Below are 23,431 nucleotides of genomic sequence, written 5' to 3' on the forward strand. Positions count from 1 at the left end.
ATATCCAAATCTGAACCGATGTCGATAAAATTTGGCAAAGATATTTCTGAGTTGTATTTGAAATATTTCCCTGAATATCGTTGTAACGGAGTGCATATTACGGCTGTGGGTAACAAATACAATAAATCGGATGAACAATATATATGGGAGCTATAACTATATCTGAACCGATTTGGCATACTACCTTCTAGACTAAATTCGGTCGTATGTGCCAAATTCCATCCCATTTGGATAAATATTAGACGTTTGGTGCACAATAAATGGTAAATCGGACGAAGTTATATATGGGAGCTATATCCAAATCTGAACCGATCTCGATAAAATTTAGCAAAGGTATTTCTGAGCTGCATTTGATATATTCCCCAAATATAACCGATTTCGATCAAATTTGGCATACATATTTTCAGGCCTAATTTGGGTGTATATGCAAAATTCCATACAATTCGGGCTGATATTACACGTTTGGTGCACAATAAAAAGCATATCGGACGAAGATATATATGGGAGCTATATCTAAATTTTGACCAATTATCTCCAATTTCAATAGGGTTCGTCCTTTGGCCAAACAAAAGATCTTTGCAAAATTTCATCTGGATCGGGCAATAAATGCGACCTGTACTTTGTTTACAAAAATACATGGACAGACGGACAGACGGACGGACGGACATGCATAAATCGACTCAGAATGTGATTCTATGCAGATCATCAAAAGGAACTATGGGTCTATCTCGTTTCCTTCTGCCTGTTACAAACAAATGCATAAAAGACATAATACCCTGACCTGGTATAATTAAAAAACTATGGCGTTTGATTTTGTTGCAGTTTTTTTATGTGTCTTGAAGCTCTTTATGAGGATTTTAAGGAAATCTCAGGTAAATTAATTCCCGCCTTTTACAGTATACCTCGTTTTTCTTGTTGATGGGGTGCTCATGTGCTAGCCAACAGGAAGGAAACTAACAGACATCGTATAGACAGAAATTATTTAAACATTCATTGAATGGTTGGTGTAGCTGTTTCGAAAACAAAAATAAATAAATGTGCATTGACAGACAGGTTTATGGAGAATTCTGAATGTTGTTAGAATTTGTAATGAATATGTGCTTGAAAATAAAATGAAAACCAAAACAAAAAAAAACAATACGAAAAAAAAATTCAATGGGATTGCGAATAAGAGAAACACATATAACGTGCAATTACATTGAGGTTTAAGTTGCGGAAAATATTCTTTTATTGCACAAAAAAGTCTTTAATCCTTATAAACGGGAACGGCAGATTATTTATTGAAGGCTAAAGATTTGGGAAAAGAACCGTATTTCTTTGGACCAATAGTAAGAATTCCCGTAGCCGTGAAATTAAAATATTAAACTGGAATGTGACAATAGGACGATCTAAAAATTAAGAATTACAATTGCAACTGCATTATGCATGCTACATGGTAAGAAGAGTTGATAGTTAATTGTTTTTCATAGGATCGTACAGAGTGAGATAAAAAAAAGCTGCAACAAAGTCAAAAGCCATAATTTTTTACATTTTTTTTTAATTTTATTTAATGAGAGCAAGAGATGTCGGAAATAGCATCAAATTTGAGAATAAATTTAGACTTGTTCGAATTGGTCACCTTTGGCACGAAATATGGCCTTCAAACGGCCAATAAAACCATCACACGCTGCCCGAATGTTGCTCTACGGTATTTTGGCCCATTCCCGGCGAAGCGCTAGCTTGAGGTGATCGACACTTCGGTATTTTTTAGTGCCAACCTTGTTTTCCAAAATACTCCAGACACAATAGTCCAACTGATTGGATTGGCGAGGAACCTCATTTTGTAACCATTCTTGGGTGACGCGTGCTGAGTCCTGTTGGAATGTCCGACGTCTGCGGCCAAAATGTTTGCGTGCCCAAGGCTTTATTGCACCCTCCAGAATAATTTCGCGATAATATTCAGCATCTATTCTGATGCCACGGACGATTAATACGAGCGGAGAGCGACCATCGTCCCACACCATCACCATGGCCGGCGCTTGGGTTCAAGTGGCCAACCGAAGGTGCCACGGAAGGTGCTGAAAATCAGCTGACCTCTTTGGCAAGTAAACACTATCATTTTGTTTGTTTACAAACTGCTGAACAACGAATGTTTTCTCATCGGAGAAAACCAAATTCGGCAGTTCACCACTTTCGCCCAAGCGAAGCAACTCTTTAGCTCTTTTGAGTCTATTCTCTTTCTGTTGCGGTGTAAGTTCTTGCAGTTTTTGGAATTTTAATGGCTTTACCTCGAGCTCATTTTTTAATATTTTCCGAATGGAATATTGCGATTTGTTCAGCTCACTAGCCATTTTTCGGCCACTGCGACGCGGGATTCTATCAAGTCGCTTCTTTACTTTTCGAACCATTTCTGCTGATGGTGCTGTTTTCTTCCGTCCACTTCCTTAACGTCGGGCTACGCTACCAGCATCACGGTAACGAGCGATGGTACGAGACAAAAGATTTATTCACATTTAATTGCTGGAGTGCTCTAACGATAGCCATTTGTGGTTTTCCAGCTTTTAACAGCTCCAGTATTTTAACAGCTGTCGGACGAGTGGCTTGGTAATGACAGCAGTCTGAAGTTGGTTGCAGTTTTATCATCTCACCCTGTATGTGATACCCTACATCACTATGTATATTTAGTAGAGCTCCCGTAACAAAAGAATGTATTTGAAGTAGATCATACCACCTATCAACATTTGGCTTTAGAGCAGTTCTAATTGGGTCTCAAAGGGAACTAATATGGGGGTGGCGGAGACAAAATTTGACAAAATTTGGCAAAGGTATTTCCGACCTCTATAAGATATCTGGTAACAAATATCATTGTTGTCGAATGCATATTACGAATGTGGTGGACTTAAACACCAAATCGGACAAAACCTATATATGGGAGCTACAGCTATATCTGAATCGATTTTCTCCGAATTCCTGATACTGGCCATTTGGTGCACAATCAACCCGAAATCGGTAGAAGAAATATAAGGGAGCTACATCCAAATATGAACCGACTCAGAATGTGATTATATGAAGATCCTCTAAAGTAACTATGGGTCTATCTCACTTCCTTCTCCATGTTACAAACAAATGCACAAAGACATAATACCCTCATCACTATGTGGTGTAGGGTATAAAAAAATAGTAAAGTTGAACTTCTTCTTTTCCTTGTCTAGTGTCTTTTAAATCGTTATCCTTGTTCTGTTGCTTTCACTTAAAATTCTGTAAATCATGACATTGCTGTTAAAATCCCCTTTTCAAATACTATTTTTTCGTTGATATGCTTTATAATGACATTTGATGGCACAAATGTCGCGAATTTGTGCAAAACAACAAAGTGGATGAGCAAAGAAAAAAACACAATTCTAATCCCCTTGAATAAAATGGAAAAAACGAAAAAAAAAAAAAAAGACGACAACGAATACGAAACTTAATAAAAAATCAACAACACAAAATGAGACACTAAAAAGATTTAGCGGAAATACTTGTCTTATTTCGGTTGGGTTTTGAAATTCGAGGATGATAGTGGCGAAGAAAATGGATAAAGAATTGCAATTCCTTTGTGATGGGTAAAACAGCACATGTGTTCTGCACCATAGTCTATGGATGTGTGTGTGTTTATCCTTTTTTCTAGCAGCAAACTTTTGTGTACGAAAAAAAATTGTTGTTTCTCCAACATTCTTCCGTGCTGCCGTTGTTAGTGTCCTTTGGTTTTAGTTGTCTGTTTGGGTATTCCTCTCTTTCATTCCTGCTAAGACAAAGATGGGCATAATGCGATGAAAGGATTGAAACAAAGACTGCGTGTCGTTGAATATAAATACTGGTCGTCCTTTGATAGCCCGTGCTGTTGTGGTGTTGAAGTAGAATATTTGATAGAGGGAGCGATGTTAGTTTGTAGGACCCTTGAGGAATATTTAAATTCATTCAAATTACGACACAAAAAACCAGTAGGGGACATGTGACACAACTGCCTGACTATCACGACTGTCACACAATAAATATGTGAAATTTTAGCAGCAGTCGGTCGTTGGCACTGGGTTACTTCTTGACTTTTAATAATAAAAAGATGAGTTGAATGCAAAAAAAAAAAAACGAAACACAAAAGATTTCAATGGACTCATATGTTACAAGTTAAAAGGATGATTTATAGACTTCATAAATGAAAATGTCAGGGATTTATACAAAATAATGTTTTTAAGGCAGTTAATTGAAATTCTTTATTGCTGACATCTTGAGGTTTTGTTGTTTCAAAGTAACTCGAATAAAAATGGAATGGCATGTGGGCAGGAGTAAAGAATTTGAAGATTAAATTTATTAATTTTATTCTTACCACAAACTGCATTTGAACATAGTTTTCGCTTAAAATCAGCAAATCTTACCTAAAATAAAAAGACATAAAAAGACGTATTAATCATTCAATTGTAAAAACTAAGATAACAGCAAGTATTTGTAACACAGATACAATCAATCACAAAAAACTCGTCGAAAATGTAAAAAATATAAAGCAAAATAATAAACAGAACAGGGTGGACAACCACTATGTATGCTAAAGGCATCGATGGTGTAATATTACGGACATAGGGATTTTTACTTTAGATATTTAAAACCAGTAAAGAAAGTCTTAAAGTCGGGCGGGGCCGACTTTATGATACCCTACACCACTTTGCTAATTTAGTAGAGCTGCGCATAAGAATTAAAAGTTTTTATGGGAGAATTCAATCATACACGCTATGATTATAATTATAATTTAAAGTTCAAAGGACTAAATATGCCGAAGCATTTGTATCTTTTAAATTCGGACTTGTATTTCCCATTTGGTGCACAATTAATTTGAAATCGGATAAAAATATATATGGGAGCTATATCCAAATCGGAACCGATCTCGATAAAATTTGGCAAAGATATTTCTGAGCTGTATTTGATATATTTCCCTGAATATCGTTGTTACGGAGTGCATATTACGGCTGTGGGTAACAAATATGACAAATCGGATGAACGGTATATATGGGAGCTACAGATACATCTGAACCGATCTTCACCAAATTTGACATTTGCCAATTTGGGCAAATATTAGACGTTTGGTGCACAATCAACGGTAAATCGGACGAAGTTATATATGGGAGCTATATCCAAATCTGAACCGATCTCGATAAAATTTAACAAATGTACTTCTCAGCTGTATTTGATATATTTCTCCAAATATTGTTGTTACAGAGTGCATATTACGGCTGCGGAGGACAAAAATATCAAATCGGATGAACAATATATATGGGAGCTATAGCTATATCTGAACCGATTTCGATCAAATTTGGCATACTTATTTTCAGGCCTAATTTGGTTGTTTGTGCAAAATTCCATACTATTCGGATTGATATTACACGTTTGGTGCACAATAAAAGGCAAATCGGACGAAGATATATATGGGAGCTATATCTAAATTTTGACCGATTATCTTTCGAATTTCAATAGGGTTCGTCCTTGGGCCAAACAAATGATTTGTGCAAAATTTCATCTGGATAGGTCAATAAATGCGAACTGTACAAAAATACATGGACAGACGGACGGACATGCATAAATCGACTCAGAATGTGATTCTATGCAGATCATCAAAAGGAACTACGGGTCTATCTCGTTTCGTTTTGCCTGTTACAAACAAATGAACAAAGACACCTTGTGGTGTAGGGTATAAAAATGCTAGATAGACGATTTGGGGGACTCCGAAAGTAGTCGCAGTTTATATCGGTCTACGATATTTCGAAGATGGTCTATATCGGTCTACGATATCGTATAGCCCCATATAACGGAACTCGACGATATTCGATATTTTGATGATTTTAGCCACATATTTTTAAATGGAATTATCTGAACCTGGATCATTATCCCCTAGAAGGGAATTGTCTATATAGGTCCACGATGTGTATATATAACGGTATCCTCCAACGTTCGGTATTTTGATGATTTTAGCCACATTTTTCAATGAAATTGTCTGAAACTTTACACAAGGAGTTATTCGTGACTGCTTTACCCCCTGGAAGATAATTGTTTATATGGGTTTACGATATCGTAAATCCCCCATATAACGCCACCTTCCGTTATATTTTCATAATTTTAGCCACATTTTTCAATGGAATTGTCTGAAAATCGGACCAGCCGATTGATCAGCGTAAAATTCTAAGAAGATTTAGCCCTGTCCGTCTGTCCATCTGTTGTTATCACGCTAGAGATCAGATCAGTCTCTTGTCTGCAAGCAGGTCAAGTTCGAAGATGGGCTATATCGGTCAACGATATCATATAGCCCCCACATAACGGATATTCGGTATTTTGATAAATGTAGCCTAAATTTTTAATGGAATTGTCTGAAAATCCACGAAAGAAGTTCTTTCTAAGTACTTTACCCTTGAAAGTGAATTGTCCACGATATCGTGTAGCCCCCATACAACGGTACCCCTCTACATTCGGGTTTTTAATGATTTTAGCGACCTTTTTCACGGAAATTGTTTCAAATTTCCTATTTGATGTTCCTAATGTTTACTACAGTCAATGACAGAAAATTGTCTAAGTAGATCCAGGTCTTCGTATAGCCCCCATATATCTATACCTCCCTATATTCGGTATTTTGACGATTTTAGTTACAATACCGGGTGAGATGAAAAAACTGCAACCAACTTCAGACTTCTGTCATTTCAAAGCCACTCGTCCGACAGCTGTTAAAATTATACCAGTGATAAAATTATACCATTATAATGTTTAGAAAAGTACAAAAGCATTTTGGTGAGAATTTTCCAGAAAAAAAGTTATTCGTGATGGAATTCAAGCGTGATAGTGTGATTTCTTTATATTTGGTTGGAAAACCACAACCCAGCATTTAAATGTGAATAAATCTTTTTGGTGTCTCGTACCATCGCTCGGTACCTTGACACTGGTAGCGTAGCCCGACGTCATGGAAGTGGACGGAAGAAATCAGCAACATCAGCAGAAATCGTTCGAAAAGTAAAAAAAGCGACTTGATCGACACCCGCGTCGCAGTGGCCGAAAAATGGCTCGTGGGCTGAGCATATCGCAATATTCCATTCGGCAAATATTGAAAAATAAGCTCGGACAAAGCCATTGAAAGCAACAGAAAGAAATTAGACTCAAAAGAGCTAAAGAGTTGCTTCTCTTGGCCGAAAGTAGTGAACTGCCAAATTTGGAGAAAACATTCGTTGTCCAGCAGTTTGTAAACAAACAAAATGATCATGCTTACTTGCCAAAGAGGTCAGCTGAAAATGTGCAACTTCGGTTAGATGGTGTGGACCGCCATAACAGCTGATGGTCGCTCTCCGCTCGTATTAGTCGACCTTGGCATCAGAATAAATGCCGAATATCGCGATTATCGCGAAAATATTCTGGAGGGTATATTAAAGCCTTGTGCACGCAAACATTTTGCCCGCAGACCTTGGACATTCCAACATCACTCAGGACTCACGTTCCTCGCTTCATTTCCACCGCACAATGGCCACCAAAATCTCCTGATACCAATCCGTTAGACTATTGTGTCTGGAGTATTTTGGAAACCTTGCTTTCCAAAATACTCGGGCACTATCGGGCACTAAAAAATACCAAAGTGTCGATCACCTCAAGCAAGCGCTTCGCCGGGAATGGGCCAAAGTACCGCAGAGCTACATTCGGGCAGTGTGTGATGGTTTGATTGGCCGTTTGAAGGTCATAATTTGTGCCAAAGGTGACCAATTCGAACAAACCTAAAAAACTAATTCTAAAGTTTTATGCTATTTCCAACATTTTTTTGCTTTTATTCAATAAAATTTTAAAAAGATGCAAAAATTATGTCGTTTGACTTTGTTGCAATTTTGGAATAGATACTTCAGCCTGTGACAGAAAATTAAATTTTCTATGCAGGTACACTTCTTCGTATAGTGCCGATATAACGGTACTTCCCTATATTTCTTATTTTTATGATTTTACCTACATTATTCACAGTAGTTTTTTAAAGTTTCGTTTTTGACGACTTCCAATATAACGACGACTTCCTATGTTCAGTATTTTGAAGATTTTAACAGAATGTTTAACGGTTTTTGTTTTTATTTTATTTTTTATTTTATTTATTTATTTATTTTTTTTTTTTTTTGAAAATTTCCAAATCCATTCCAAATGTTGGAGGGAATTCAAAGATCAGCCAGGCCGAATTCCCTGTTTTTTACTTGTTTTCTCTGAGACTTCTGAAATTTAAATTCAATACAAAACCTAATCTATGGCAAAATCAAATTATCAAATTACAGCTGATTTAGTTGGAAATTGAAACCAAAGCCCCCGAAACACTGAAAATCAGGAGGTACTGTATAATATATTGAATATTTCTTTTCTGCGAAATGTTCGCCTACCCAGTGAGAACGCAAAATGTCAAATAAAAGCAATAACAGCTTTGTCTGAAAAAAACGGAAGATCAATATAAAGCATCTTGGTAAAATATCCTAAATTGAGCTAACTCTGTCGTTATTCCAAAAAAAGGACGAAAGACATAGAATTTTACTCTGATCATGAATATATTTACTTTGTGGAGTCTCCGACGACGACGGTAATTTGCGACAACAAATCCTCGTGTTGCCAGAGGGCTTTTTCACTTCTGAGCTCCGCACAATTCAAACCTTGGGAGTGATAAGACTAAGACAGAGGTGAATTTGACAGACTACACACTCGGGAGTGAAACTTGCTCGCAAGTGTGAGTGCTCAAAGAGTGGGAGTTTATACTGAGTTTTTTCTTCACTCATTTGTTTTATGTGTGGGCGCTCTCGGGTTACAGTGGAACCGTTATGTGGAGGCTATAGGAAAAAATACACCTATATTAAATATATTTTGCCACCGGAGGTGACTACGAAAATTGTGGTTTTGGTCAGGAAAATCGATTTCTGGACCATCGTGGGCCTCACGAACCTCGGGCAGGCATTGAAAGCAATGGCACAAACACGTCTTAGTCTAGGACCCCACGAAACATTGCATTTATTCAGCTGTACAGATATAAGAAGTCTCCTGTCTCTCGATTCTCTATTTGACGGATCCAGAGCCAGTTTAAGACTTACTAAATTTGGATGGAGAGAAACTAGACGACTATGACCTTAGGCAGAGTTTTATCGCTGGTTTGAGAAGCTAATGCTGGTATTTCGTAGTCAACAAAATTGGCTTCCATATCTTCACATTTCGGGTGAATTAGGATGGATGTTCCACTGAAGAACATGAATTCAATAAAAATTCCTCACATTAGGTCAAATATAATTTGATACCATTTTATCAAAAAAGAAAAGAAATATTTTGACGGATATTTCGCCTACAGCACATTTAATGGTGAAAAAGATTATTCAACATGGTTTCAAATCCTAAAAAAATACAATATAAAATGACAACGCTTGATATTTATTTACATTTGCCCTTGAAAGAGGGTAATTTCAAGGTTGGCATTCAAAACGAAATTCGCTTTCCATCGTATTCTTTACCAAATGTACATAAACGTTTTATTTCTTTGCTATTATCCTTTAAACATCAATATCCTTTTATTACACTCACAATAAGTGGATACACGCGTAAACGCATTGGTGATACTTTAATCCTTTGATGTGCAAAAATACAAAAATATAAAAAAACATTAATCTTCAAGATGATGATAAATGCTGTTTGAAAACTCATGTAATTTTGAGAAAAATATAATGTCGATTTTCTTTAAAAGCATTTGACACAGTTTTTCCTCCATGGGATTGCCAATAACTGTGTGTGTGTTTGATTCTACGACGACAATGCCCTTCTCACCGAGCATCGAATACAAACTAAGCTTGGCAATAATAACACATGAACAAGACCAGCCAAGTCAATAAATCAATAAATTGAAATATGAGCTGAATGAACTATGGAATTATTGATTTCAGCACCCGCAATATTAAGAACAAGAATATGAAAACCCAGAAACGAAACACCATCAACGACAGCAGGCAATAGCGGCGACAATAGTGGCTGCAGCAGCTGCTGTACGTGTAGCGTCGACAAGCATCTAATAACGGAGACGTGTAATATTGGGAGGGATCGCAAATATAGGATCACCGAAAATTAAGGATGGATAATACTACAACGAAAGCTGGGAGGAGAAAAATAGGCAGATCCAAACTTCAACTCTCCACCATACTTTGGAGGTTATATTAACTTTTTCCTGTTCTGAAGAATGGCTGATTTGTTCAGCAAGTTATGACAAATAAAATGTTAAAAATTGTGGCCCATAACGGGTTCGCAGATATATATCATCAAAAGATCTTGTGTTAGCAAAAATGTTTGTGTGTGCGAAATTTGAAGAGATTTGGATGCTTATTTCGTTTTCTTTGAGCGTTTTGTTGTTTAAAATCTTAAACCCTGTGGTACCAGAAGGAATGGTCCGATCTCTACCATCTTCACCCACAGATCTTGTGTTGATAGACATATTAAGATGTGCCAAGTCTGAATGGAATCGGATATCAATTTTATGAGATTCATGGATATTCAAAAATTTCACCCTCTGTGGGGGAGGTACCAGAATTAGTTGACCGATATATCCCATTTTTACACCAGACCTTGGATTAATAAAAATATTGTGATGTGTGTAATTTGAAGACATGAGTTTTAATTATTCAAAAATGTTACCCTTTGTGGGGGAGGTACTTGATGAAGTGGACCGATATTGTCCGTTTTCTCACCTGACTTAGCACTGATGCAAATATTAGGATTAGCAAAGTTGATGCAACCTTGGATCATCCTTTCTCTTTCTTTAAAGAATTAATTTTTTGAAAATTTTGATCGGACCGATATTGCACATCTTCGAAGTGGATCTAAGTTTGATAATAATATTACGATGTACCAAGATAGGACCAAATCAGATACTCCCTTCGAGAGTTATCGTACGCACCAGCCAGAGAGACAGACGGATGGACGGACATCGCTAGATCGACTCCAAAGGTCCTGAAACGGATTTGGTCCAATAAGACCTAGGGTCTAAAACCGTTATTTCGATTAGACACGTATTGGCCTAATCAAATGATATATACCCTCTGTAGCCAGCAATATGCCTTAGGGTATAAAAATTGAAGTGGATCCCGATCTTCATGGTAGAGGGTATTAAAAGTTCGGCCCAGACGAATATAGGATCTATACCAAATACATACCTGCAAAACGTACCATACAAGAAAAAAAAGAGAGTTTTTTTCAACTAAGCCGCTATATATTTCGACGAGACCAGAATTAGTAGAAAAATGAATATTTGCAATAATTTCCAGTCTAAATAGGTATACAAATGTTTTTGCATTTTCATATTTTCTTACAAATTCTTGATTATTATCTTTAAGTCCTGACACTTTTCGACCACCCCTTGTAAACATTTTTTAATCTATGAAGCCAGTCTTTTTGAAACGAAAAAAAAACATCCATCCATTACCTTAAAGACCACATGGGGGCCTCATTTAAAGAATCACACACATAATATTGTAGCGATGATTATGAAGCAAAAAAAACAAAACAGAAAAGCTGTGCGGGATGAAAGGCAAGAGCAGAAAACGAAGACAAAGACCAACAAAATTAGATACGCGACGGCCTTCAGAACAACAAAAACAAAATACAACAACGTTAGATTACAACAGCAGTAGACTAAAATGGACTAAAGAACAAATGTACGAACGAACAAACGAAAGAATGAATGACAACCCTGGCTACAAGAAAACTTTGTTATGATAGAATGCCAGTCAGCCAACCAGCCAGTCATTCTGCCGTTCAGCAACGCCATAATAAGCCAAATGCAAAAACCACCCTACGTCAATAACCACAAACAGCCGTTTTCCACACTTAACCCCCCTTTTGAAAACCGTCGCAGCCATCCAGCCACCTCGGCAATGGAAACAACACAAATCAAGCTAACCGTCTGCCTTCTCTCTCCTGGAAGCGGGGAGGCAAAACAAACTTGTGCAATAAATAAATTGTAAACAAAGAGCCCAGAAAGCCGGTGGTTGTAGCTGGAAGTCTACATTTATTTGCATTACACATCTGATTCGAATGTTCTTCCGTTCTGCCAGCCAGGGAAATGTCCAGAAATATTTCAAAACAGGAATAAATTTGGAGAGCGGGAGAGAATACATACCAGAAAACGGAAAAACTTTGTATGTCAACATCAACAGGATGCTGAGCAGAGGAGATGAGCGAAATAAAATGTGTACTCTCAATTATAAAGAGAGTATTGGAGAATAAGAGAATTATCATCTGAGATTGAATGGCTAAGGGAAGACATTAACAACCCCTTGAGTGAAAAAAAGAAACAAAAAACAAATGTGCTTTGTTAGGAAGCAATTTGATGAAACATTATTAGCTTTTGAAGTTTAAAAGATTTTGAAGTTCTTGTAAGCGTTGTCGTGGTAATGGATCGGATGAATTTGAATTTGAAGACCGGTAATGGGATTCTCTAACTCATTTTATTAAATACCGATAAAAATCGGTAACTTTGAAACTCAAAATGTTAATGTAAAAAAGAAGTTAAAGTTGACAACATTGGTATCTATCGGTAGGCCTAAGCGACTGCTTTGATTTCGTCGCTAACTTACCGACAAATTTCGTTAACTACCGAGATTATAAGCATTTTAATTTTACCAACTTTTGTCGGTAACTCAAAACATGAGTTAGAGAATTCCACTACAGATTAAAGTTAAATATCCGAAATGTTACTATCGGCAACATGATTTTATGGCCAAAAGCATTAAAGAATCTATTTTAAAAGTGTATTTTATAGCCTCTATCATATAGAGGGTATATTTACATTGTCAATCCGTTTACAATGCCTCAAAGTATTCGTAAGAGATGCCATCAGCGATCAGCATAAAATTTAGGGTTTGGAACAACGCTAGTTTAGTAAAACCTTTCAATTTTTTTTTTTTTTGAATTTTTTTCCAAAGTTATGTATTTGTTCCTTGATACCAGGAGTCTTTTTTCTTGGAGGACGGAACCGGCTACCCGAATATTTATAGATAATACAGGTAGGGACTACCTAACACAGCATCAAATTTAAGAAAACCTTGGTTCGCGTAGCCGGTGTTGGATATATCAAGAAGAAAAAACCCAAGCCCTGTCGAAGGTCGATATATAAAAAAATTTCAAATTAAGAAATCTTTGGTTGTACAGGGTGAGATAAAAAAACTGCAACAAAGTCAAAAGCCATGATTTTTACATTTTTTTTTAAAATTTTATTGAATGAAAGCAAAAAAAGTCGAAAATAGCATCAAATTTTAGAATAAGTTTAGATTTGTTCGAATTGGTCACCTTTGGCCTTCAAACGGCCAATGAAACCGTCAAAGGCTGCCCAAATGTTGCTCTGCGGCATTTTGGCCCATTCCCGGCGAAGCGCGCTCGCTTGAGGTGATCGACACTTTGGTATTTTTTAGTGCCAACCTTGCTTTCCAAAATACTCCAGACACAATAGTCCAACGGATTGGTATCCGGAGATTTTGATGGCCATTGTGCGCTGGAAATGAAGCGAGGAACTTCATTTTGTGACCATCCTTGGGTGGCGCATGCTGAGTGCGATGGTGCTGAGCTGAGTCCTGTTGGAATGTCCAAGGTCTGCGGCCAAAACGTTTGCATGCCAAGATTTTAATACATCCTCCAGAATATTTTTGCGATAATATTCGGGATTTATTCTGATGCCACAGTCGATTAATATCATCGGCTGTTATGGCGGCCCACGCCATCACCATGGCCGGCGCTTGAGTTCTGGTGGCCAACTGAAGGTGCACATTTTCAGCTGACCTCTTTGGCAAGTTAACACGATCATTTTGTTTGTTTACGAACTGCTGGACAACGAATGTTTTCTCATCGGAGAAAACCAAATTCGGCAGTTTCCCACTGTCGGCCAGCGAAGCAACTCTTTTGAGTCTATTTTCTTTCTGTTGCGATGTAAATGCTTGCACTTTTTGGAATTTCAATGGCTTTACCCCGAGCTCATTTTTCAATATTTGCCGAATGGAATATTGCGATATGTTCAGCTCATGAGCCATTTTTCGGTCATTGTGACGCGGGTTTCTATCAACTCGCTTCTTTACTTTTCGAACCATTTCTGCTGATGTTGCTGTTTTCTTCCGTCCACTTCCTTGACGTCGGGCTACGCTACCAGTATCACATTTCACATTTAAATGCTGGAGTGCTCTAACGATAGCCCCTTGTGGGTTTCCAGCCAAATATAAAGAAATCACACTATCACGCTTGAATTCCATCACGAATAACTTTTTTTCTGGAAAATTCTCACCAAAATGCTTTTTTACACTTGTAAAAAATATAATGAGCAGTCAGTGGAATAATTTTAACAGCTGTCGGACGAGTGGCTTAGAAATGACAGCAGTCTGAAAATGGTTGCAGTTTTTTCATCTCACCCTGTATGTACTAAAGAGAACTGGGTCATACGGATTCATGGGTCTTTGGATCCAGGAAGGATAACATATATTGTAGCGTTTTGGATCACAGCGTCTACTATAGTTTGGAAAATATTTCGTAGACTCCCAAAATGGGACCTTTTTTGACTCTTGGAGGGCCGTTAAATAACCCCATCAGGTGGATGGGTATTTATATTAGCTTTGAAGTTATACCTATATTCGGTTCAATTATCCGGTTATTCGGGCCGTTCAACAAGAAAAAGATGCATCGCCGGAATCAGGGTGAGAATTTTTGCTACAATAGAGTTAAGCTGAAGAATTTAAACTCTATATTAGTATCAAGGGGCGGAAACCGGTTCAGGGGATTTGGTGTCTCGTCCTTTAATTATTAAAAATTATCCTTTCATGAAGAATTTAAAAAAAGTCATTGTTTGAGGTAAAAACAGAAATGTGTTTCTGATAATTTAAAAATTCAAATATTTAAGAAAAATCCAAATCCTGTAGCAATATTTTGGGTATGATTTTGTTGACAAGCAATTTTAATAGATAACAGATATAAACAAGTAAAAACAGTCCGGCCGAACTTGAAATAACCTCCACCATTTGGAAAGAATTGAAAATAAATCCGAAAAATATCGCTTAAATGAAAGCCTCTATATGGAGGCCATACGAAGACGTATATTTGCATAGACAATTTTCTGTCATAGGATGTAGTATCATCATCACGAAATTTAAAACAATTCCCGTAAATAATGTCGCTAAAATCATCAAAATACCGAATATGGGGAGGTACCTTATATACGTGATCGACATGGCCCATTTACGAACTTAATCTGTCTACTGTACAAAATTTAAGCCGCCTATCTTAATTCGTTTGAAAGAAAGCGTGATTACAACAGACAAACCAACATCGCTAAATCGACTTAGAATTCTACGCTGATCCATAATATATATATACACTGGTGGCCAAAACTAAAGCATCTACAATCGCAAAGACAATAAATGTCCTGTAACTTTTACAAAAATAAACAAAACGTAATTATTTTTCCACTTTTAAATGAGGTCTTTAATTTACTTTTAAGAAACTAAAAATAAAAATTCAAAATTAATTTTGAACGAAAAATAATATATGGAAAACTAAAATGACCTAATTTTTGCTTGGTCAAAACTAAAGCAACTTTTTGATTTTTTAATTTAAAATAATTAAATTTTGGCTAGTAGTCGATAGCATCCATTACTTTTGATAGCAGCTGCACGCCTACGAGTCATTGAATCTATTACACGCTCAATTTTATCCTTGGGTATGCTTTCCCAGGCACCCCGAATTCTTTGTAAAATGTTGTGCTTATTTCTTTCCGAATCTCGATTGATCTTCCTGTCTACGATACTCCAAGGGTTTTCTATGGAGTTTAGGTCAGGTGATTGTGCCGGCCATAACAAAACATCGATTTTTGACACCCGCAACCAATATTTGACAAGTTTTGATGCAAGTTTGGGATCATTGTCATGCTGAAACACCCAAATGAGCCGAATACTTTACTCATCGTAAGGGAACAACGTGATGCCCAACACATCTTTGTAAACAAACCGATCCATAACTTCCTATATTTCATGGATAGGCCCAAGTCCATAGAAAGAAAAACAGCGCCACGCCATTTTTGACCCTCCCTCATGCTTCACTGTACTTTTGCAACACTGCGGCTTGAGTCTTTCATTATTGGTCTTCTCATCGTAACATTTTTCACGTCTGAGCTTTTAATATTAAACGTAGACTCATCCTAGAAATAATGTTTATCCATTGAGCTGGATTCCACTTAATATTATCGTTTCCGAAAGCCTTTCTGATTTTTTCAGATATAAATGGCTTTTTTGAGGGCTTACGGGCATGCAGACCAGCTACCACTACTAGTCTATGCACTGATCTCGAGCTTATATCCATTGATTGCTCTCTCTCTCCAATCCAGTTGAACTCTTAAATGGTTGTTTTTTTTTATTCCTCTCACAATTTGTTGATCAGTACGGGCTGAAGTTTTTTACGGCCTTCATCCGTTATATACTGTTACTACTGATCCACTTTCATAAAACCGACTTAGTATACAGAAATATTTATCGGAAATCATTTTCTGTGATATGTTGTTTTCACAGTTACTGATAATTTGCTGTTTTATTCATGTACTGTATTTGCTTCAAGCCATTTTTAAACTTTTTTTGGGCAGTACTTAAAAAACAAAAAGAAAAACACATGCTGTTGTAAAAAACTTCTCAAAAAGGATTTATGACAAGCGAAATTGTCGAAGGATGCAAAAACCGATAAATATCACAGTAAAAACAACTGAAATTGCAGCGGTTATATGAATGTACAACAGAGTTGCTTTTGTTTTGTCCAAGCCAAAATCAGGTTAATTGACTTTACCATACATTATTTTTTATATAAAAATGAATTTTGGTTTTTTTGTTTAAGGTTTTTAAAAAGTGAATAAAGTACCTAATTTAAAACAAGAAAAACTTTCTCATTTTCTTAATTTTTAAAAAAGTTACAGGGCATTCCTTCTCCTTGTAATTTCAGTTGCTTTAGTTTTTGGCCACCAGTGTATATATACTTTAAAGGGGCTACCATGAGTGTTACGGAGTTACAAATGGAATGAAAATGTTAATATATCCTCCATAGAATAGTGGGGGGCATAAAAAGCGAATCTTATTGAAAAACCAGTAAAGAAATGTCAATGTCTGGCGGGCCGACTACATTTCTTGAACTATTTAGATTGGCAAACAAAGCCAAAAAGTTAGTACCGAGCATTGGATATTTAAAGAAAGGACTTTTTTGGCGAAAAATAATTTAAAATTTGTAAATTAATCAGCTTATGTCAGTAGGTTAAAACCTTCTGGACACTATATCCTAAAAATTTCGAATGCTATTGTCTTGTTTAAACGACCGCAAATTCCACTAAGAGCTTCTACGAATAATTTTCAATTACAAACATTTAATTGTTTTAATAAATGTTTGTAAAAATCTATTTTTAAATAAAGAATTCTTTCTCTTATCGGATTTTGTGTTTACTGCGGATAAGATAAAGTTTAGATACGATAAAAGCAAACGTCATTATTTGGCAGTATCACTCTTGTCTGCCTTAAAAAATAAAAACAAAACATTTATTTTTTTCAACAGGTAATTATTTAGTTTATAATACGGAATCTTGAATTTCAATTAACGGCAACAACGACATCAAAATACTGTTAAAAGAACAGTTTAAAGTCCTTAAATACTAAACATCAATGCAAAGCTTAGAGTTATTCAAAAGCCCCTAGCCCCTAGTATTGGTTTCAATCATAAATATAATATGCCTCATAACAGGACATCATTAAATGCTTTTAACCCCACAGTATCGGCAAGAATAGTACTGAGTGACTCGTTAAGTACATATCTAAGAAGCTACATCATCACCTCGTACAACCTTGGTACCGGAATACATGTTCTACACCTTGAGCAATAATTTCAAAGGAAGACCTGCAAACCTTCACTTCACTCCCACAGAGATTAAAACAATTATCTTAACATCCTATGTTTGAATCGATACCAAATTCAACAAAAATTACTCCAAAACTGAATACGGCTTCTTGTTTTGAAATTATCTCGTTTGTGGTATCTGTGTGGTATTCGATTCTAAAGCTACACAAATATGCTACCAGTGTTGTTGTTGTAACAATTATCCATGAGTAGATCGATTACTGCTAATCTGGTTCTATTCAAGTTGAAGGATTCTCCGACCTTCGTGGCACTAGCCAAAGATCTTCTGGAGTCAGTACAGTAGGGAAACAAAATAGGTGCAGCGTATTGTGCGGGCCATCATCACACGCCAGGCAGACGTTTCACACATCTTTATCAATTTGTGCCCAATACGAATTGAACGGCTGCACATGGTTTGTCTAAGCTGCCGTCGTTCTTCAGTGGATGGGTCGTGAACTTCGATAACAAAATTCATATTACAGCTTTGAATGACATCTGTGACTGCATCAATATGAATGCCACTCAGACCTGAATGATAAGCTTCTTAATCTAGAGGCTCCCACTTATAGCATTGGACCTGCCTCTCTAGATGTTGTAGGTCCTTGCTGATACAACTTGTTTGGGGAGTTTTATCCACCATATGATGGTTTGAATGACTCTCTCGATAGCACCCAAGCAGACACTGCAACTAAAGCAAAGAGTCATGCAGACGTACGGAAAGGACGTTCGCCTCCTCATGTAGATGACCCACTGGTGTAATGAGAAGAACGTGTCGTTTTTTCCAGGCAGCATTCTGATTGGTCTGGTATTCTTCCAATGCATAACATTTTGCAGATCACACTGGAACTGCATAACTACCCACATAAACCACATACAGACCTATCACTTTTTAAGGGGTCTACAAAGTCTCCTTGAGGACCTTTTTCCTACTTTAAAATTTCTTGCAGATAATTGTGGCTTTCGCGGACGACTTAAACATGCTGTCGAATGCGACTTTTCGAATCTTAAAGAAGTTCGTGATCGGAATTAAATATTCTCATCTCCGCAGGTCATGTGGTAAAAAGTGTAGCTTTTGACTTAGTAATTTGCTACCAATAGGGAATTGCCATAAAATAGAGATTGGGCACTATATCTCTATTTTATAGCATTTATCTCTTTTGCTCTTTACCCCAAATGAACATTTCAAGTTTGTTGCTCACAAAACCAATAACTTAGATTACATCTAAATGAGTGGACACAGTCATAACGAACTATTTTGACAGAATTTCACATATTAAAGGCATATGATATTGTCTATCATTCAATGCTAATTTCCGACTTTGAATATTTTTCTATCGGAAAATATTTTCTAAAAAGTCATCAATGTCACTGTACACTCCCTGAACACAAACAATTTAAGAAATATTCATATATACAGATGAAATGACCCTTGAAAATATGTTTTTTTTTTTTTAATAAAGATTTAGAGTCAAAAGTTTTCTGAAAATATACCTAAATATACCGATTCCAAATATTAAAAAATGTACATGTCATTTGTAGAGGTCAAATTCTTTTAATAAATCGATATTATTTCGAGGCTAGTTGATGCTTGAAAAATTATTCGTAAGGTTAATAGAATTATGGTTGAAGGTCAGAAAGCCCATCAGAGAAACTATACTTATAAGATTGGTTTGAAAGAAAAATTAAAAACAACCCTTATCTGACGTTCCTATTTTCCAATCTTTCTGTTATTTATTTTTCCTTTACAATTTGCTCTCTTAAGTCAATGGATATATACAATATTTTCGCAATTTGTGAATTTAAGTATTGCTTCGCCTTTAAATAATATAATAATGGATATATTAATTTCTATCATCTCATATAGTTCCTCAATATTTGACGACTTATGTAGGCATACCCTTTTTGGGGTAATATTTTAATGTCCTTTTTAATTTTAATTGTTTAGAAATGTAGATCCTTTGTACTAAAGTTACCAGAAGCAGTGAATCTACAAATCACAACTTTTTGCGAGATATAATGCTGTCTAATTGGGATTTTCTAACAGAAAAAAATCGAAAATTTATTTCACACTATAGAAGTGTTAATATTGTTTAAAAATTTAAACTTTTGGGGTAAAGAGTAAACCGATATATTACATTTTCCTTGAGATGTTAAAATTTTAAAGAAATGTGGACATTGGTTTACAACTCTAAGGATGACATTATTATTCAAAGCTTTTGTCATTTGTGAGGAGGTACAGAAATGAGTGGACCTATATTGTATATAATATTTCGATGGTTAAAGTTTGAATTCTATCTATTACTGCCTTCGCTTAATGTGAGATTTGCATTTTTTGCAAAACATTGGACTATAGAAGGCGAGTTACCATCTAAGAACTTGATCTAATGGTCTGTTTCTTTAAGAGAAAGACTTCGTTCGATGCTCTTACATTTTGTGTTTCAGTAACTTTGTGTTTTTGTCTTCTAATAGAATGGTGATTAGAATCGACGACTCGAAAAAAGACATTAGCAGCCAGACCTTGTAAATTCCAAAAAAATCAAATCACAATAGTGAAGAAACTATTAAGTTTTGGCCAGTTTCAAAAACCTGCAAGAATTTACAAGTTTTGTAATTTATTTCGAAATAATAAAGAAAAATCGTTTATCGTAGTAAAATCTTTTCTATTATTGCTCTATTCCAGAACTTGCAAGAATCTACTAGTTTCGCATTTTTTCGATATCACAAGTAAAAAAAACATTTACATTAATATCCTCCACCATTAGGTAAAGAAAACAATTTTTTATAAAAGTATCTGAGTTCAAACGTGTTCCACTTTAAACTACAGTAAGACCGTTTGGATTATGCTGTTAAAATTTTCAAAAAACAATAAAATGCGTGAGGCCGTTATATGGGAGCCATACCAAAACGGAAACCTATATAGGCATTTTTATACTACAACAATTGTCATCTACAAAATCTTTTTAACTATCACATATGAAACAATTTCGTGGATAAATGTGACTAGGATTATCCAAATACCAAATATCGGTGGGTATCGTAATATGTGCGCTATGGGAAAACATGGACCTAAATATTCAATGTTCTGCCACCGGAACTACAAATGTGGAAAAATGTGGCGAAAATCATCAAAATACCGAATATAAGGAGGTATCGTTATATGGGGGCTATACCAAAACGTGGGCCGATATATCTCATTTTCAATACCAACCATCCTAGACACAATACGAATTGTTCTGCTAAATTTTTAAGCTTTACGTCAAATAGTGTGGGCAGACAGACAGACGTACATCGTTAAATACTTAGAATTTTATGCAGATTTTAAATATATCCATATACTTTATGGGGTCTACGGCGAATATTTAGGGATGTTACAAACGAAATGACAATGTTAATATACCCTCCTTTTAGAGGTGGTATAAAAATCGCTTATCATAGTAAAAACTTCCATTATTGCAGTGCTGGAACAGAACATATAATTTTTGATGCACATTTGGCACAAATGTGTATACTTGCCATTTGTTTCTCATTCAAATTCGGGCATAAGTTTCTAAAAAGTAATACGATGTTCCAATTTTGAACCAACCAGATAATCCCTTTGATACGAGCGTTATCATGCGTCCCAGACAGACAGACTGATTTCATATATAACGTCCAAAGCCATAAATAAAGCTGAGGGTATAATTTTTTGTTGTGCTAAAATAACCTATTCATGTGACGACTGTGATATAAGCTTTCATATCATACTCGTATTGTAGAAACAGAATCTGTAGAACCCCGTCCTATCATTAATACAACCAGGAAAAAATTTACTACAAATTTTTTTGTCTTTATGATAGTTGAACAAGGATTATCTATGATGAACATTTCAGGTCGATCCTGAAATTAAATGAAACTTATGCCCTCATATCTATTAGGACCTTGGCTTTAGATATTCAAACGACGTTTTTACACAGAAATTTAATGTTATTTAATTAAAAGTTTCAAAAAATTCCATTACCTTATTTTTTATGATCCACAATTGAATTTGTATAAAAGTAGCAGTTTTAGTTTAAATTCCACGCAGGTTTTTTTTTCACATAAATGGTTTAATTTGACACTAAATAAATCACATAAATCAGTTTTAATTTTCTAGAATTTTTTCACAATCATTTAATAATTTGTTTGGCAACACAATTTTCAAAATTAATTTGCAACGAGCACTAGATTTCATAAAAAAAGAAAACAAAAAATTATTTAATTTTAACAAACACGGTAACCCTTGATACTGATTTTCGCAAATAAATATAAGAATTGATGAAGAGCGCCAAACAAACACAATTGGCTTTATGTTTTAATAGTTGTTGTTGAAGAGCGACGACAGCGCTGCGTCTGTTATGCGGCTATTGTTGTTGTATTTTGATTATTATTGGGGCTGCTGCTGCTGACGGACCACTTGAAGTGGTTGTTGTTGTATGTGTTGTTTTTTCTCCGATGAGAAAGAAAATAGAAAACAAAAAATTATACCGGGTAGCAGGCTCATACGTTGTTATTGCTATTTTCTTAATTCTTTTATTTTATTCTTCCCTTTTTTCCGTATGCCTTCCTACTTTGCACAAAGTAGAAAAAATGAGCCAGACAACAAAACGAAATAACTTTGGCAAGGCTAATTGGCGAGATGACAGTTGTCAGACAGAGGACAGTTTGAATAGTTGTGCTTCCTCTTTGTTGTCTGTTGTACAATCAACCAATCAAACAAACACGACGACAGGTGCACACGGCAATGGCGATATACTGCAAAATGCCGAAAAAACTATTGAAAGCACACTTTAGTCACTTCAACAAATCACATAATTTTATATTTTTTTCTTCAATTATTTCGTTAATTTTAAATAATTAAGGAAATTCTTTGATTTTCTTTACACTTAAATACAAAACATCCGTCTATCATCCACGAGAACACTGAAATGACGGCCAAGTTTAGTCAAACACAAACGACGATGTTAAAACTTCATTTGCAACACTCGCACACACACTGATGTACACATATAATTGGCGCTCTTGCTCTCTCTCTTTTTGGCACAAAACAACACACGAGAACTCATTGAGAGATAAACACTTTTTGGGGGGAAAAACAAAACACACTGTGCAAATGGAAAAGGTTTCTTTGATTCTTTGCTCTCATTTCTCTATCTCATGCAAAAATTTTCTTTTTTGTTTCTTTTGTTAAATCCAAAAGCAAACATTTTTTGTTGTTATTCTTTCACTTTTTGATAGCGTTTTACCAATCGTTTTTTTCAGCGGCTTTATTAGTAGCTTCACGTTGCCCAATTTCTCTTATTTGATTAGAAAAATCTAATTGGAATATTTGCTTTTAATTTTATTTTGTTGTATTCTTTAGATTTTTGTCTGGCTACACTGCAGTGTTATTTGCAAAGTTATTGCTGAGTTGGGACTTTTGACTTGGAGATTAGCATGGACATTTTTCCGTACGCGAACCGACCGTTGAACGCCGCACACACAA

At 35.8% G+C, this 23,431-nt stretch overlaps 1 protein-coding gene across 2 annotated transcripts in view; it reads right to left on the reverse strand.

Moving 5' to 3' along the window:
• LOC101892541 (mitogen-activated protein kinase-binding protein 1) overlaps positions 1–22,156 on the reverse strand; it is a 401,509-nt gene extending 379,353 nt beyond the window's left edge. For both annotated transcript variants that reach the window (XM_020039859.2, XM_020039857.2), the window contains exon 1: positions 21,929–22,156. The gene's annotated coding sequence lies outside the window, so the exon portion shown is untranslated. The remainder of the gene's footprint in view (positions 1–21,928) is intronic.
• Positions 22,157–23,431: the final 1,275 nt, after the last annotated feature.

Source organism: Musca domestica, unplaced genomic scaffold, assembly GCF_030504385.1.
Source record: "Musca domestica strain aabys unplaced genomic scaffold, Musca_domestica.polishedcontigs.V.1.1 11, whole genome shotgun sequence".
NCBI classification, from domain to species: Eukaryota; Metazoa; Arthropoda; class Insecta; order Diptera; family Muscidae; genus Musca; species Musca domestica.